Source organism: Athene cunicularia (genome assembly GCF_003259725.1).
Source record: "Athene cunicularia isolate RWA chromosome 3 unlocalized genomic scaffold, athCun1 chr3_part1, whole genome shotgun sequence".
NCBI lineage: Eukaryota > Metazoa > Chordata > Aves > Strigiformes > Strigidae > Athene > Athene cunicularia.
The window spans coordinates 119,057,591-119,075,281 of NW_020799097.1; the positions used below are offsets into that span (position 1 = coordinate 119,057,591).

Genomic DNA, 17,691 nt, shown 5'->3' on the forward strand with positions numbered 1-17,691 from the left:
TGGGGGGGGGGGGGGGGGAGATGCAGAGTGACAGATCCAAGCTAAAATCTGTCAAATATATCATCTCTTCAAGTAAGCATCACTAGGAAAATGAGAGACAGACTGACGATTGGTTGAACTTCCCTCAACATGTACTCCTGGGAATAGAGAAAAAGACACCAAGGACTGAATTAAACAAAAAGAAAAGGAGAGAGAAAGAAGAAACATTATTAAAACTGTTTGAACAGTCTTTGAACTGCTGGAAAGATTTGCCCTCCAAATCACTTTCTAAACTTTTCCTATAACTCAGCAGCTGCATTTCTCACAGCTCATCTCAGAATGGACCAGCAGAGGTGACTGGGCATATAAGAATAACACTGACGGGGAAGGTATGTATGGAAGGTGCTAATCTTTTGTCATGTGTATAGGTATGTAATCATTTAGCAGATAATTGCCAATTTTAAAAAGGCAGTCATTCATTTTAAGACAAAGACCAAACTTACTGTTGCCATGAAGCTCTGAGCAGTTTATAGTTTAGCTTTAGTGCTCAAAAAATCCTCAGAATTAAGGTGAAAGGTATTCAGCTGATGTAAATCAGCATAGCCCCGACTTCCTTGAAAATCAGACTGCAACCGAGCATCAAGTGCTCTAACTTTCTGTCTTCTGAGCTCCTCTGCCACTGCCACCAAATGGTAATTGTCCTCCCTCTAGACAGTCACTGCATCGATAAGACAACTGAAGGTGAAATAGAAATCAATCTGCCTCTCATTAGTGAGAGGAATAGAGGTATGCTGGGGAGAGGGATCGATGAAAGGGGGAGAAGATGTGTTAAGAACTGGTTAAAAGAGGGATTGAAGGAGGAAGTTAATACTTTTCAGATAGCTCAGAGTTAACTTTCGACTACTTCTGGATAAGTGTCTCACATGAACAGTGTTATATACATTCTGAATATACACACTTCTAGATAAAATGAGTTCAGGGAAGATGTGTTAGTCTATGAAGTGTGGCAAAGGTGTTTTTATGTCCTCAGAGATTTCATAGAGTTTTAAAATAAGAAACACACATTTTTCATGCAATGAGCACCAGAGTATACAGATGTACTGAAACTGAGCCACTGAACATGCACAAACATTCTACAGATATAGGATATGTGTGTGCATTTACACTTGCCTGAACTCAGACACACGCAAGCACACACAAATAGCATGCATACAATTGCATGAGAGCCACTTATACTTTTTTCCCTTTTAACTTCTAGGTAGCATATTCCTATATTTGCAGTCCAAATTACTTGAAAAGAGTAAAATATGATTTGTCTATAAGCACAAATAGAGATAAGGAAATTTTTCACTCCAGAAGTAATGATAAATTTATTATTGAAGAAGTTCTGGAATAGCTAGTGTGGACACAAGACATAGTATGGCTGTGCTGCTGGGATGCCACTTTTCTCAGGCCGAGCACCTTGCATTTTTCACAACACAAATATGGCATTGCTGTTTCTGGGACATGGGCCAGCTCATTTAAATGCGGCACTCAAGAGATGGAGGAAAGGCAATTTGCCACGACACCTTTTCCATCTTGCTGCCTAGCTCACTGCTGCAGTTACAGATGGCCAACATTTGTGTCTTAAACATTTATCTTGCAAAACATAGACTTTTGTATAAAAAGTATTTAGTGCTGCAAAATATTTCCCTTAAATTTAAATTTTCATCTTGTTTCAATTTTTAGAAAACATTTTGAAATTTCAGATGTTGTTTTTTCTCCTTTTCGTCACCTTCCTTCTGTCTCACACTCTGTTTCTGAACACAGTAGATGTTTGCCAAGGTTGGAGGATTTGGGGGGGGTTAATTTTCTTTTTTTTTTCCCATACTTTGTAATTATTTAAAGCTTTATCTATACTGTTAGTGAAGTGCATTTGGAGTTTGACTAGCACAGGTTCTCAGCATCCTACTACGCCTCCTAATAAATAAGCACGAGGCAATTAAGTTATATTAGAATCCTCTCTGTTTCTCCCTTTCCACCTCTGTCAGTTTTCAGAAGCTTGTAACACTATAGAATGAGTGTAAAAGTAGGTAAGTATTTTTTAAAATTTAGACATTGGGGTTTTACTTGCAGTCAGTGGCAGATGGAAACTATTATTGGGAAAGAAACAGAAGTGAAAAATTTTACAAATATCTTGGGCAAAAGAATGCACTTTGTCCCAGTTTGAACTCTGAAATACATACAGCTTCAAAATGAAATGAGTCTTTAGAAGACTTCACTAATTAACTCTGTGCCTTGTACACGCAAGTTGAGAGCAGGGTCTTGACAGGCTTTGGCTGAAAAGCAGGGTTTCAAGTTCACAAGAAACCAAGAAACCTCATCTCTTCACAGTTGGGCTGCATCCTGAGTCAGACCGAAATGAGTGGCTTTCAAATTCCTGGTGAACAGGAATTTCTGAGAATATTTTCTTATTTCACCCGAACATGTTGCTTCTAAAATAAAGCCTGTTTCCTCAGAGCTCCAGACTCTTAGGCCTGCAGCAGTCCTCAAGGAATCAAGATGTACATGTTTTGCTGCTGAGTGTATTTGAGAGGTACCAGTATATTTTTTGATGGAATTTGTTGCCAGGCTCAGTGGCAGTGTATAGAATTCAAGATGAGTTCCTTCAGCACAGTAAATCTGTATTTTACCATTTTGATTTCACAGAAAAATGGAGTGGCTCGAATTAGTTCCTGTATGTTTAGAATAGCCAAGATAATTGTTTAAAGATTATATTAGAAATTCTGACTAATTTCAAGGCTCACACTGAAGTCTGTCTCCTGCTTTTTGCAGGTGAGTTCACTGTTTTATAATGGCACAAGGTATTATGTGAAAAGGGATGGATTTGAGTCATTCTAAAAGGTTTGTAATAATAAGGGCAAACCTTGTTAAGAGAAAGAGGTCATGCACCTAATGACAAGTATTTATTCCCCTTAGGTAAGCGCAGAGAAGTGTATCAGCTGTTTAGGGACACAAGACCAGGCTTTTATGTGGGTCTTACTGTGACACTCATGGATTAAGCTCTTTGAGAGCAGCTCTAGAAAGCTGCCGTTGCATTTCTTAGCATCTGAATGATAGTTATATACTACGTGTACAAGCTGGCTAATGACTGCTTTTGCCAGATTTTTACAAATTATGACTATTATGAGCAATTGATAGGTTTTTTTGGCCATCCATGTGAAGATAGGAAAGGCTGCCAGCAGCCTGACTCTTCCCATGGTTACAAACAGCAACCCGAGAGCGCCTGGGTTTTGTGCTCGGTTGGGTTACGAGCACAGGGTGGTCACCCCACCGGGAACGGCGGCAGTGGCCTCGCCGCGGAGCAGCACGGGAGGAAACGCAGAACAATCGGCAGGGAAATCCAACCCAAAATAACAAGCTGGCCTCCACCAAAGAAAGGTCAGTGCTTGAAAGCCACTATTTGAGAGCAAGGTTGGGGAGGGGGGGGTGTTGGTGAAAAAGAGTGAGCGAAGGAGACTCAATGCCTCTGCAGTTCTAAAGAATTCCTTTTTGTAAGCAAAACAATGCAGGAGAACAATGCAAATAGTTGCAGTGCTTTCGAGGCAGTAGATTAATATTTTTTTTTTCTTATAGAAAGTAAATTGGAACTGCTTCCATAAACAATAGGCATTGGCTGCAGAAGAAAGTGTGAGCTTTCGCAGAGATTTAAAAATAACCAAAAGTAAGGAGTGTATTGGCAAAGCGTTCTCTTTTCTCAGAATAGTAGGGAAAATGTGATGCAGCCTCAACATTTGAGGAAGAGAGGCTAAGAAAGCAGATTGGTAGACATAATGTGGTAAACTTCAAATCTGCCAGATTTTGTTTTAGAACCCAGTGTTTGATAGGTTACTTCATGTTGCGAAGAGTGAAACGGATTGCAGGCTTTGCCAACTCTTTCCCCAAACATTTAAAACCTTTCAAAATATTGTTCTCCAGTAGACCAGTCTATTCCAACAAATTATACTGCCATGTACTGTGTCCCAACTCAGTTTGGTGCTTAAAGCTGCCCATAACTGAATATTCATGAATTCCAGGCAAAAATCATGGTTTGCTACATTCATGTAGTACCTGGCACAGGGTGCGAGAGCACAGCACAAATAAAAACCCCAATGCATTAACCCCAGCAGCTTTAACTTTTTAAAAGCATGTACTTTATCTAGCACTAGAAAAAAAAAGTTATGTTGTTGGTGTTACCTGATTCCTGACCTCTCTAATTACACTAGTGCTAGCATTATGGCAGCTGCAGTTCTGCTGCTGGAGAGGGTTGTTGTACTGGTAAAGCTCATTTGGTTTTTATGAATGAAAATAAGCTGCCCCGTATGCCCCAATATATAGCAGTAAAACACTGGCTGCAGTAAAGAGGATTTGGTGCTTTAAAGCAGTGATTTCTTTTTATTTTAGTGTAGACGTGTCTCCAATGAGGTAATTGTCACAAAAATGTCAATATTACAACCAAAAGGCCTTTATCAGATAGATTATGAGAAAAGACACACAAAGATCTTTTTGTGCTGTCTGTGTCGATAAATGTAAGTTTAATTACACAGTATAACTTTCAGTTAGACTAAGTGGCTGTACGCTTCTTTATTTCCTTCTCCCATTAGAAATATAACATTGCTGAGAAACAGTTGAAGTTTATAGGGATTTCAATATTAGTGTCCACCTTTCCTGTCCCTCATGGTTGCACATCAGTCTGTACATTTTAGTTTTCCTTTGACTTTTGGGGTTGAACTACTTTGAAGTTTGGAATGACTTAAAATGACTTTTGGGATACATGTCTTGTCTTGTAAAGTTTCCTGGCAAACTGCTTGCCTGCACCAGTGAAAGCTCACAGCAACTGGCCATCTGAACCTACACCATCAAGCTTTAAGCAGAGCAGAGATGACTGTTACTATGTTTCTTTACTATAAACCTCAGATAAAGGGATTCAGAGACCCCCTCTCTCTGAGGGGATGTTACACTGCACAATTGGCTCAAATCCTGGCCCCAACTGGTCTCCTGGCCAGAGCAGCCCTTAAATTCAGGATCAGACCCTTTGGTCCCCTCAAGTTAGAACAGAGGCCTCCCCCAATGTCCCTCCCTCAGGTCTCTATGGGATGGACACATGTACAGCCTTCCTCCTTGGGAGACAGGAGAGAAGCTGGGCTGTATTGCTGTTAGTAGAAAATTTGGGCAGAACTGCTCTGTCAAAATTTGTGATTCAAGTGCAGGCTTCAATGGCAATGCTAACACAGTCAAAATGGCTCACTCAAATCTCTTCCAGGCTGGTATGGCCCATGCTGATAGGTGGATGTGCAAAAGCCTCTGTTGACCAGGGCAGTGGTATCAACCCAGGACCAGATGAACACCTTTTCACAGCATGGATGGTGACTGAACCAGCCCCAACACGTGTAAATGGTTCTCACCATCTTAACAGTCAGGTGAATTATCCAGAGACTAATGAGCATGTGCTCATCATAATCAGAAGGCCTCCAAATCTTTAGGGCTGATGATCTCGCACCTTCAGAGACATTTTTTTTTTTTTTTTTTTTTTTTTTTTTTGAGGCATATAATTGTGTCTCAAACAGACAATATACATCTTTGAGGTCCCTGGCCACCATGCAAAGTGCATTATAAACCTGGCAGGTAATCCAGCTGGTGTGAAGAGGGCTGCAGGTAGGTAGCAATCAGGAAAACACAAGGGTTTCAGTAGTTTCTGAAGCCTCAGGAATAGGAAGGTGTCATTGAACTAAGCAAGAGCAAGCACAGTCATACAGAGGACTGGCTGTTATGATTTATAGTAGCTTTGGTGATTAACTGTAACAGTAGGGTAAAGAGCACTGTACAGGAGACAAATAACTCTTTATGTAAGACATGACCCAGGGCACCATGCCAGGCTATCACTTCCAGATTTGGAAGTATTCAGTGTTTTCTATGTCATTATGGAAACTCTTCAAAAAATAAAATTTCCTCTTCACATGTGAGTGACACCTGGTAGTTTGTACACTGCCACTGTGCTAACCTCCTCTCCTTCCCTCCCTACTTCTGTAGGCACAACAGCAGTAGGGAGGAGCTGATTTCTCCCCAGGGGTTGTGGCAGGGAACACAGCTGGCATAGATATCTCAGCAAGCAGTCTCCAAACTCCAGCAGAACCCAAGGTCTGTATACACCAGGACTGCTGGACAGGGCCTCTCGAAAATGTAGGCTGTAATGATTGAGACATAAGGACCTGACAGTGTCATCTCTGAGAACAGTAATGATTTCCATCCATTTCTTCTGTCTACACTTCCAACGCTCAATCAGACTAATTACTGCTGGGCCTTTGCCCATCATGTTATGAAATGCTTCAGAGGTTAAATAAAAATAAAAAAAAAAAAAAAAAGATCAAACTGTGGTCTAAACCTCAGGAAGAAGGCATTTGTCAGGACAAGCTTTACCAGAAATGGTATAAAGAATCCTTGTTTACTAAATCTTTTAAGTCTGTAGCTAGTTCAGAGACACCTCACAGTCCTCATTAGAAGAGCAAAAGAACAACAGAAAAGACCTCAGCCTAACTAATTAAAAGCAGTAGCTTTGTGTGCTGTGGCGTGGCAGACGTTTGTATGTTGGATTTTTCTTTTACATTTACCAATGGTAGACAAAAGTTCTTTCCAAGGTGATAATACTGCCCCTGTATTGAAATGTGAGCAAAGGGGAACTTTCTCCATTGGATCTGGATTTATTCCCAGCATCTGTAGACAGTGTTAACATAAAGTTAACACATGCAGCAGGTGAGTGTGTCATGAGCTACCATGAGTGATAAAAGATCTTAAGACAGTTAGAAGGCAGTTTGCTCTTCAGCATAGATTTTTTTCTTTTTCCTTGATGATGTATTCTTGAAGTATGTGAGATCAGCAAAGAGTTAAAATAGCATTGTAGTCCCCTGCACAGAAGATACACAGGGAAGTGAAGCAGCTGAATTGTGACATTCACCTGAAACACAACTAGGAGCATCAGTCAAGCGAAGAGAATGGAGCATTTAGCAGACATGGTAATAATGGCAACCAATATCACCCTTTTCCTAAGAACAGAGGTGGGTCTGGGGATGATCACCTGGAGGAGATTAAAGTTTCTTACAGCCTAGGTCTCCTCTCTGACCCACAGCTGTTGTGATACCTGCCCTGGGATGGCCACCACTCACTGATTTCAGTGAAAATTGTGTACAACCACACTGCAATATCTCTAGCTTAGATCTCACTGAAGCATGGCTTTGGCTCTCGGGCATCTCTCCCCTACCCATCCCTTCTATAATTGCTGCAGAAGATTCATTATGAATTAATTCTTTCCACTTTTTTTTATTTTGAAGGAATACCAGTTGACATTCACAGCCTCTCCAGTGCCTCCCAAACTTTGGATTACACCCGAGTGTCCATTTTCACTGCCTGAATCTTGCCTATACTTGAGCTTAAGGGAAAAGCTACACATTGAGTTTTGGAGAAAAACACTGGAGCTTTCATCTGTAAATTCAGCTTGTGTTGTCTTCAAGGTTCGTTCATATTATACTTTTCAAGTAACAAAGCAACGTTGCTATTTATTAAAAACAATAGACCTCTCCTAATTTTGATGGAAAACCAATGGCAGAGGGGTGATGAACACTAAATATAACTCCCACATCTTCCCTGGGGCCTGGGCAGAGAAAGGTGGAGCTCAGCAGTGGAGTCTCCCTGATCATTCCACGGATATGAGCATCTGCAGCACCTGGGGTCCACGGCAAAACTCATTCCTCCAGAGGCCAAGAGCTGAGCCTACAGTTTTAGGCAGGGTAATCACCTTTCCGAGGCAATAGCAAGTATTTCCTGTGAGCAGATGCTTAAGATGGCTCTGATGCAGGGGCAAGAATTTGTGGTTAAAAGTTTGGTCTGTGAATCCAGCTTCTGCTCACAGCAGGGAAGAGACTCCTTTTGATAAAACACTAGTCTGACACTTTGTATTTTTTTTTTGTTTCACGTTTGTCTGTGTTCCCAACCTAACTGCCCCTTGCGCTATTATTTTGTAAACAGATATATAGGACATAAACGATGCTTATTCAGGGAGAGTCATATATTTAGGCTGTTTAAAATGTAGAAGGCGTGTTTTAAGGCCTGTAAACACAACGAGGCCAGACACTAATTGCTCCAGAGTTTGTACTGCAGTTATCCGCAGCGCTGACTTCTGCTCCTGTTACTAACTGTGCCCTGGGGTACTAAGCAGGCATGTTATGGGGAGTGAAAGAAGCAGGTCTGAGGAAGGTGTGCTGAGTACAGCCCAACACAGAGAGACCTTTTTCGCAGCCTGCAAACGCTGGCCTTGCATTACAAACTGGTCTGCTGTTGCCACCTGCTGGAAAAATCCTCATGTAGCCAAGGATGAGTGGTGAGGAGGAGCGTATGTTCTTAATACAGAAATACTAGTGTCTTTTCGTGCTTTTTAAGACAGGCCTTTTTTTTTTTTTTTTCTCCCCTGCAGGCCCTGTATGAGCTGCCAAAGAACTACGTATGCATCAGACACAGATGCACTTGAACACACGGCATCTGGGCAGGAACTGAACAGCTCTGGGGTCAGTTTGATTCCTCACGTACTTTTACTGCCCTCTGCACAGTAAAACACCTTCAAGAAGGTAAGAACAAAATCATTCCTCCTTGAAGTGCCTGCTACTAGAGATAAAAAAAACCCCTTTAATTCAAGAGGAAATTTCTCTGCTGTCAGATGTCCACAGACCTGTGACCTGTGCAATGCCAGCTCTGCATGTGTTCACACAGAGACCACACAAACCTTTACACAAGGAAGAGGCCTAAAGACCTTGTCCATCCCAGCATGTTAAATCTAGAATTTATATCTATTTCTACACTATGTTTTCACTTATTTCTTTCTTAAACTGTCATGCCAGGAGAAATATTTCTGCGGTCTGCTCCTAGGAGATTTTCAGAGGTACCGGATATAATTTTATTCTCCTTTTATTCACAGTAGGAGTCTTCAAAAATCCTTTCCTTTTCTTAAAGATTCCATGGCTAATCATTCTGTACAATGTAAAAGCACGTGATATTGTGGGACAGGCAAAATCTCTTCTGGCTTCCAAGCAGCCTTAAGACAGACAGGTTACTGGTTGCCACAGGCATTCTTAACACCATGTCATCAGGCCCCAATCTAATCTATGAGTTGTAATTGCCATGGCGTTAAATCCGTTGCTGGTGGCTGATCACCTCCAACTTGCAGGACTGCATGAATCTGAGCTGGTGCTAACAAAGGCAGGAATGTTTTAGAAAACGTCTCTGCTGGTGACAGGGTTTTGAAGTCTTATACTCAAAGCAGAAGTCAATGGGGTGTGAATCCATCCACACCAAAGCTGAGAATAACGGGACACTTGACTGTTCTGTCTCTAAACTCCACTTACACTACGTATCAACTGTCCTGTAACATGCCTTTCTATTCCAGAACAGGGGATATTTAAGGCTTAAACTGTGGCCAGAGGCGCTATGGACTTTTTTCAGGGAATTGTCACTGCCACTTTACCAGGTGGAGAAGTTCGAAAGGCAAGGCAAGATAGCCTAGACCCAAGACAGTATTGGCTGTGTTCATTGGCCTCTAGTTGGCTCAGCATGGGGACAGAGACAAGTTGTACATTTACAAACCTGTTGTTTAAAGAACCTCTATTAACCTTCACTGGCAGAACTAAGCATCTTCAATTATGCTGATATTGTCCTGATCCACTGGTTTCAAACTAACATGCACAGACCCCAAGCATCACTTCTTGTATGAAATAGCAAACACTCTGCAACCTCTGTGTCATGCCCTTCTGATCCCCATTCCTTTTTTTATCTTTTACTGCTGCTTTATGCTGTAGAAATCAAACAGTGCATCAACACTTCTGTTGTTTGATCCTACCAAGAAAGGTGATGAATGGACACTTGCTGCTCAGTCCACAAGAAGAATCTGTGACCTGCTTTTACCCTCCATGCAAGGACTATTTTAATCAATTCTCCATCCAAAAGCTCTGGAGCTACGTCTTCAGGGCATATGTATTTCTCCTCAGATGCCTACCTTGACATAGCTAAGATGCAGAGGGAAGGTTTAGAAGTATCAGCCCGTCTGCTGTTTTCAAGCTCCTACTTTGTGTTGGGATAACAATGTGTGCAAATGGACTTGGACAGGCTTTCAGACATCATCTCTCCAAGCAGGTTTGTTTCTTTTGATTAAGGGTGGCTTTCAAAAGTACTCCTAGCATGAAGTTACTTAACTGTTATGGAAAGTGGCCTGCCAGCTTCTATGAGTGGAAAGTCCCTCAGGAGTTCATTGTACCACTGTTAAGAACTCAGTGTTTAAACCTTGGTGCTGCCATGTTTGCTGAATGACAGTCTGAAAATGTCCTTAGAGCTAATTGGGTACCTGCTCTAATACTTCAGACCATTACTGCAAAGAAGTCGGGTGATACAAACCTACAAAAGCAAATTAACACTGGATAGCCTTTAGAAGGAATAGTTCTTTCCCTAGCACTGATTTATCCAGCTAGATTTTTGTAATATATAGGACAATCCATATTAAAAATATATATTTATATAAACTGTGCCAGGCATCCCTATTATGTTACATCAAACCTAACTGTTGTTGTGCATAAACAGTAAATCTATAAGCAAGGGTCTCTGTGTGCAATCAAAACCCACTTCCACTTAAAAAGCTTTAGGTGTTTCATCAAACCAACTGCTCTGAGAGAGACCACAGAGGTAAATAAAAACTTCATAAGGTATCTTTGCTAGGTCTGCAGTTTAAGCATGTTCTTCTCATTGTCTGATATTCATCATAACAAAAATTAAAGGATAAGAACTTCTGTGTGCACAATTTCCACTGAAACTGCCTGTTTCTACTTCTACCATTGACGAGTTGTTTAGGCTGCCTCAAGATGACCTCTGAAAAGACACAATCTTTCACACACCTGTAAGAACTTCTTTCTTTACAAAAGATATCTGTTGTCTAAAAGAAGAGAATGGAAAATGAAAGAAAGAATTTCTAACTATGGAAATCATAGTTTTGTTCCTCCAAAAATGCAATGCCCCCACCCCAACAAAATCCTACTTTCCAACCTGGCAGTACTGGCCCACATAAATTAAAGAACTGCAGAGAGGTTCTCTCTTCCTGTAAATTCTTGTGCTGAAAATCTTGGTGATTGAGTTTGCAGTGTGTCAGTAAACTGTTGTAAATTAGCATTGACTACTAAAATTTAATCCAAACCCCAGTGACTATCTGACAGGATGGAGTTGTTCAAGAGGACCATAATTCAAGTGACATAAGCAATACAGAAAAATAAAATATCTAACATGCTTTTGTTCTGGACTTTGTGTCTGTAACTGTCTGGACTATGTATCCAAAAAATCCATCCAGTATCTGATGACTCTTGTATGTGCTTGAACATGGGTCACTGCTCTGGGCTGTAGGAATTTAATTCTCCATGGAACCTACCCCACTGAAAAGTGCAGGGACCAGTCACCTTCTCTTCTCCCTTGTCCTTCCTCAGTCTCAAATATATAGGGTATTTGGCAACATCTGTTAGTTGGTTTAGTTGTGTCCTATTCTGTTTAAGCTTTTGATTACTGTTATGTAAGATCTGGACAACTTGTCTGCAGTTTTATGTAGTGCTTTTCAAGGCTGCATCCATACTAGATGTGGAAGTTACATTGGTGATATTCTTAAGGCATGTCCTCAATATGTCTCTTATCTTGCCATTCATGATGCCCAAGGTTGGTTTGTCCTAGTTAGATTTCTGATGTTGAGGAGCTGAATTGCCATTGCTTCTATATAGAAGCTTGCACTCACTGTGGAGTGACTTATCCTATCAGATTTCCATTACAGGCTTCTGTGGCTCGGCTACATAAAGGCTCAATACAGCCCCGCTGTTGGCAATTCTTATTTCCGCAAAAGTGTAAAAATATTATTTTTAATACTACTTAATAATATTTTAAAAGACTATTTAAAGAACTTTAAAGGGTATCTAAAATCATACCCAAAAGACACAGAAAAGGGTAAGCGTGTATGATACTGTTCCCTCTCTGTATAATTATTTTTCATTCAAGAATTTCCTGATGGGGATGTGGTTTTGTCTTCAGTGACCCTCAGAGAACATGACTTCTCCACATGATTTTGAACCTCCCCTTGAGCTTATGCAGGACATTTGTGTCTATATCATCCTCCAGCAATGACTTCCATAGGCTTCCAAGCCATTTCACAGATGTCTCATTTTGTTGTTTTGAATTCTGATACCCTGACTTGCTATGCCTTGTTCTTACTACACAGTGATGGTGAACATTTTTTCTTTCCTCTTTCTTCCTTCACTTACTTTTAGTACTATATAACCACACCTCTTGTCTTCTCATAGATGGTGAAACCAACTTCTTAGAATATCTGTGGAAAGATGAGCATCATGGTGGTGAGCTGAGCAAATTTTCAACTGTGTTTTATCATTTGTCACTGAAACTTGCTAGTCCCCTGCTTTGGCTATATCATTGTCCTGCGGAGCTACCAGCAACCTCGTCAAGGTACCCGATTTACCCAAATTATGACAACAGATAGTTGGCTGTGGTCATCACAATTTTGTCTGCACACTCAGACTTTTGATGACTTTGTTTACCTGCAGGGAAATTTTATAGCGTGCAATTACCATCGGAAAACTCTTGCAATGAAAAAAATCTTCCTTCAGGTGTTTGCATCTCTGCAAAGCAAATGTCAAAGAAGATAACGCACTTGTCTCCCACAGATGACTTCTCATCCTTTACAGTATCAGAGGCAAAGATCTGTTTGTGTGCCTAGCTCTCTCAAATTCAGTGGGAGCTACGTTAGGTGCCTACATACCATCAAAAAACTATATGCAAGCTCTGTGTGACAGTGATGACTACTTCTCAGCATGTGTGCAGTCACCAGCACAGCAGAGCTGGCTTTCCTCTGGGACAGCCAGGCACCAGTGGAAGACGAAACCCCTCCCCAGCAGGAGCAAAGGCTGCTGCAGCTTGTGTAACCTGTCACACAGCATGTGAGGCAGGAAGGCCCCTTCCATCAAGGGCTAATGTCGCTAAAAGATCTTTTTCAGGAAAACCAGAACAATGGAAAAGCAAAGTAACCTTCAGTCCTCCCTGCAGGTTTGGGAATGAAATGGAGGAGGAGCAGTGCTGGCTTGATGCCACAGCTCTGCATGCAGTGGGGATGGAGAAGCTGTGATAATGTGTCTCCTTGGCTGAGGCTTTAAAAATAAGACACTCACTTTTTTGTTGTTTTTTCAAGCATTACATAAAAGTTCCCCTTAGAAGGCCAAAGGCAGCTGTTTTCTTAGGACAAGGAAGCTGGGAAGAGGCAAAGCAGGCAAAAGCATCAGATAAGTCTGGATAAAAAACTTGGCTAACCTATTTTTCCCCCCTCTTAAACAGCCAAGTTTGAAGCAGTCTGCAGTGCTCTGCCTAGGAGGAAAAGCAGAGCCAACCACTGAAAAAGGATCTGCTAAGGACCACTGCTGTCTCTGCCACAGTGTGGGAAACCCTGAGGTCCCATTTCCTGTCGTGGGAGTATTTCTTCTCTCATCCAGGCAGCCCGAAGATCATGTAAAAAGCCTCAGCCCCTGCCAGCTCCTAACACAGCACCTGGATGTTGGCAAAACAGCACTTGTGACAGACCTCGGGTGAAGGGAGAGGGCAAGCCACCTGCAGACAGGGTCCCGTCCCCAGGCATCACGCCAGTGACTTCATCCCCTGCCTTGGGCTCTGCGTGAACCCTTGGGGTGGGCACCTGCCTGGTGTTTCCCTTCTGGGCAGCCTGGAGGAGAGCCAGGTCCATCTGAAAGCTCCAGGGCTTGCAGGCTTCGGGGGTTTTGTAGTTGTAGCGCCTTGTCACAAGGTGGCAGGGACGTGACACTTTCTGGCAGGCTCCTGCTCAGCCTGCCACAGGCATCCTCTTCAAAGCCTCACTGCTTTCCTCCTTGTTATCTGAAAATATATGGAGTTATCAGCAATCCTCTGTCACTTTCTTTGAATCTGTCCTTGGGATAGCTCAAAAGGAGGGTAATTAGTTATTTCAAAGCTTAAATATTTTACCTATTCGCACTAAAAAAAGAAAAGAAACTGCTTTGCATTCTTGCCTGAAAACCATGGCGAGGTGGGGAAGTGAAGAAGGGGCTGGCCTGGGTCAGTCTGCACTGAGGCTCAGATCTGGCTGCTGCTGCTTTTGTAGGAAGCCCGAAAGCTGTGAGGATTAAAAAGCAGGCAGCCCTCTGTCCTGAGTTACAGGGATGATTTCTCCCTAAATGACTGAAGATGGGAAATCATTCTTGTAACTTAAAAAGAAAAAAAAAAACCCATATATATACATGAATATGTGTGCATGTTTATCATGTTTATATATATATATATATAGATATAGATATAGATATATATAGATATATATATATATATTTCCTTTAATGCCAAAGAATGTCTCAGGAATATTGTGTTTAGTTCTGGTTTCTTAGAGTGGATGCTCAGCTTTGGGCTTCTGGAAGAAAAGTCTGTGCATGTATAGGACCGATTCCATTCTTCATGTGCTTCCCACAGTTATATTTTACCCTTTCACGTGCCAGGAGTGTTTGTGATTTTTACTGCTGTGCTCTCTCAAGGGTGTTGCAGGCTACCATGGCATGGAGTGAAATCTTTGTCACTGCTCATCAAACATTTTCATATGAAATTTTACCTGTAATGATAAAATTAGATTTATGTTAATAAGCTACTAATAACCATCACATAATTATTCAGTTTATCTCTAGAGTCCAAGCTGATTGTTGTCTCCTTATGGTTGCTTGCCTGGCAGTCTTTAGAGACAGGATATTTTCAGGCTTTTTTAATCTGAGGTACATGAAGTGAGAGATTTCTCAACTGTCACTCTGCAGAAAACATCCCTATATGCAGCAGGAGGTAACAATAACAAATTGCTGACATCCAAATTTGGCTTTGCACAAATAGCTGTGCAAGATGCCTACTGCTCCCTAAGTAGTAACCAGACCATGGTAAATCAGAAGCATTGACACAGTAGAAGGAAATGAGCAGAAAATGTACCCAAGTAGAGCAGGTAACATCATAAAATAATTATCTCTGAGCTACTGTTTGCTAGAAAATATTTCACGTTTTGAGCACAATGCGATGTCCCAGGAAGGGGCTTTTGTGGGTCAGATGAATGTGCTGCCTGCTCCATAACTGAGGCTCTGAGATTTGTTTTCTCTTTGAGCTGAGGTTTAAATTTCAGTTTATGAGAACAAAGAGTAATCAGCAGTTTTGTCGGCTATCTAAAGCACAGACTCACAGAACGAAGTAAGTTTGAGCTGTTAAATCCTTGTTATGCCTTTAAATAACGAGTTCAATGCAGTTAAAAGATGGGCACATGTATCCCCTTGTAAGCTTGCAATTTGTCTAAATACACTGAGGAAACTAGATTTGAAGTTCAAAGCAGGGTCTTAACTGGGAGGGAGGAAGGAGAACTCTTTCTGAAAATGTGTGCAATTCATCTGTGGAACTCATTGCTGCAGGACAGCATTAAGACCAAAAATGTCATTTAAGACACAGAAAGAAATGAAGCTTACAGAGGAGTAGCACATCCAACTCAACAGTGCATGAATTGTTGATTTTAGTTTGCTGGCTTTGGTTTAAACTCAAAGCTTATGGAATTTGGGAAGGAGATGGTAAATCTCTTTTTATCCTTTAAAGTTAGGTGAACTTCAAGGTGAAATGGTTTCACAGCAGCAAGTCAGTGTGTTTAATTTTGAGAATTTAAGGTCTCTCTCTCCCATTCCGTTGTTGTGTGCTTTTTTCCTAACCATGGAATTTGATGTGAACTTGTGCATGCGTTCAACTGAAGTAAATCAACATTTTCCTGTGAGTCCAATATTGGACTGAAAAGTTCCATTTGTTTTCAGTACAGTTTTATCATATTTAGGGGAAAGATACAACATAGCAGGGGCTGTTGGACTGCCCCAAGCTTTTACAGTCGGGAGTTAAGTTATACTGTTACAGGGATGTGTTTGTTCTGCCTTAGGAAAATGTCTTTTGTTATCCTCTGAAGTTGGCTACCTTCAGAAACAAGAATTAGGATGAAAAATACCCTTGTGTCCATTCCTGACCACCAATTCCCATGTCCCCCAAGGCTGTGCTCTAACACTCCTTAAGGACTAATAAGGCACCTGGGTCCCTCTATTATGTCTCCTCTTTTGGCAGCTTTTGGTCGCAGCTCTCAAGAGTTTCCAGGTTCAGTTTAGGTGTTTAACATCAAAATGCACTTCCCTGAGAAAATCTACCCCAGCCCTTGAATCTGCTGCCAGGGAACAGCCTCCAGATCTGAGACAGGGTTAGTGAAGGTGATTTAAGTTCCTGGCAAATGTACATTTGGGCAGAATGGTCCACCACACCTCCTGGAAGAACATCAAAGACGCTGTCAAGAAAAAGCAAATATCTGCTAAAATCTCTATCTTCTGTGATGTTTTGTTTTTTAGTTTTGAGCATGATGAACTTCATAAATTGACTGCAGATTTCTCACCAGCCTGGACAGACTGAGGTAATCCTGGAGGAAAAACTGTCCTTTTACAAAATTCCAACTATTTGCAGACAGGCTTGAAGTCCAAGGTCTGAACTTAATGTCAGAGCCTGTGTGATCTATTAGTCAGAACAATTGATTTATTCCTTTGAAACGCTGTGCTATCATCAATTGCATTTTTCCTCCGGTTCCTGGGAACTCTGCTTCTCTGTCTGTTCATGGCCATAGCAACTGGAAAACAGACTCCATAGGAGAAAAAGCATCATAGAATCCCCTCTGCCTGTAAATGGGGGGAACTAACTAACTAACTAACTAAATGAATCAGACCATTGAGGAACTGTTCACAGTCAGGACAGTATCTAGTTTTGAGGGAGAGATATCCACTAGAGGACAGAGATAGTCTAGGGTAAGAGTAACAACAAAGTCAGTAACATGATTTACCTTAGTGCTTTCTGCCATAAACCTTTTTTTTTCACACTTATCTCCAACCTGCAATTTCACATGTCAGATATTTGCAGGTACCAGCACAGCTGAGAATCCCGCTGGGAAGTTCAGTGCCCTGGACAGACAGACGGCTGTGTTGGGTGTGTTTATTTCCACATAACAGCTTGTCAGTTTAACAAAGACAGCGCTGTAAAATCAGAGAGAAAAATATGTCACATCTAGCTACGGCATGTATATATCACATTGAGGAGGAACTCATTGCTCTTTTCCTTTGCCAGTATAGGTTTAGCCCATAGCTCTATTTTCACACTCCTAAAGCTATGTTAAAATCATCAAGGGGTCAGTCACAAGCCTGCACCACTAAGACAGTTCACCTTTAAATACAGGCTGTCAGCTCTCTTCTCTATTACATAATGATGGCAAAAGCATCACTAGCAGCAGACTGCTGTTTCTTTATGTATGCATAATTCAAAATTGGGCACCAAAAAGAAAGGTTCAGAAAATACGCACTTTTTGTCGGAGATCGTGTTGCCAAGTTCCAGCCTACAGCTATTTGCAGCTGAGAAATAAAGCTCTAACTATACAGTTTGAAATGAAAAAAACCTGACAGACCTTCAATTTTAGCCACTTTCATTCACCGTATACCGAATGCATTAATATGTCTAGTCCGTTTAGAAAAGGCATTGCCTAAGCCATTTTCTTTCACGTATTAAAAGAAAAAAACA

The 17,691-nt window shown here is 41.3% G+C and overlaps 1 long non-coding RNA gene across 1 annotated transcript; it reads left to right on the plus strand.

Moving 5' to 3' along the window:
• Positions 1 to 5,326: 5,326 nt before the first annotated feature.
• Positions 5,327 to 7,445, plus strand: LOC113478442. Its single transcript, XR_003398063.1, has 3 exons — positions 5,327 to 5,417; positions 6,028 to 6,135; positions 7,323 to 7,445. It is a non-coding gene; the product is annotated as an uncharacterized LOC113478442 (long non-coding RNA).
• Positions 7,446 to 17,691: the final 10,246 nt, after the last annotated feature.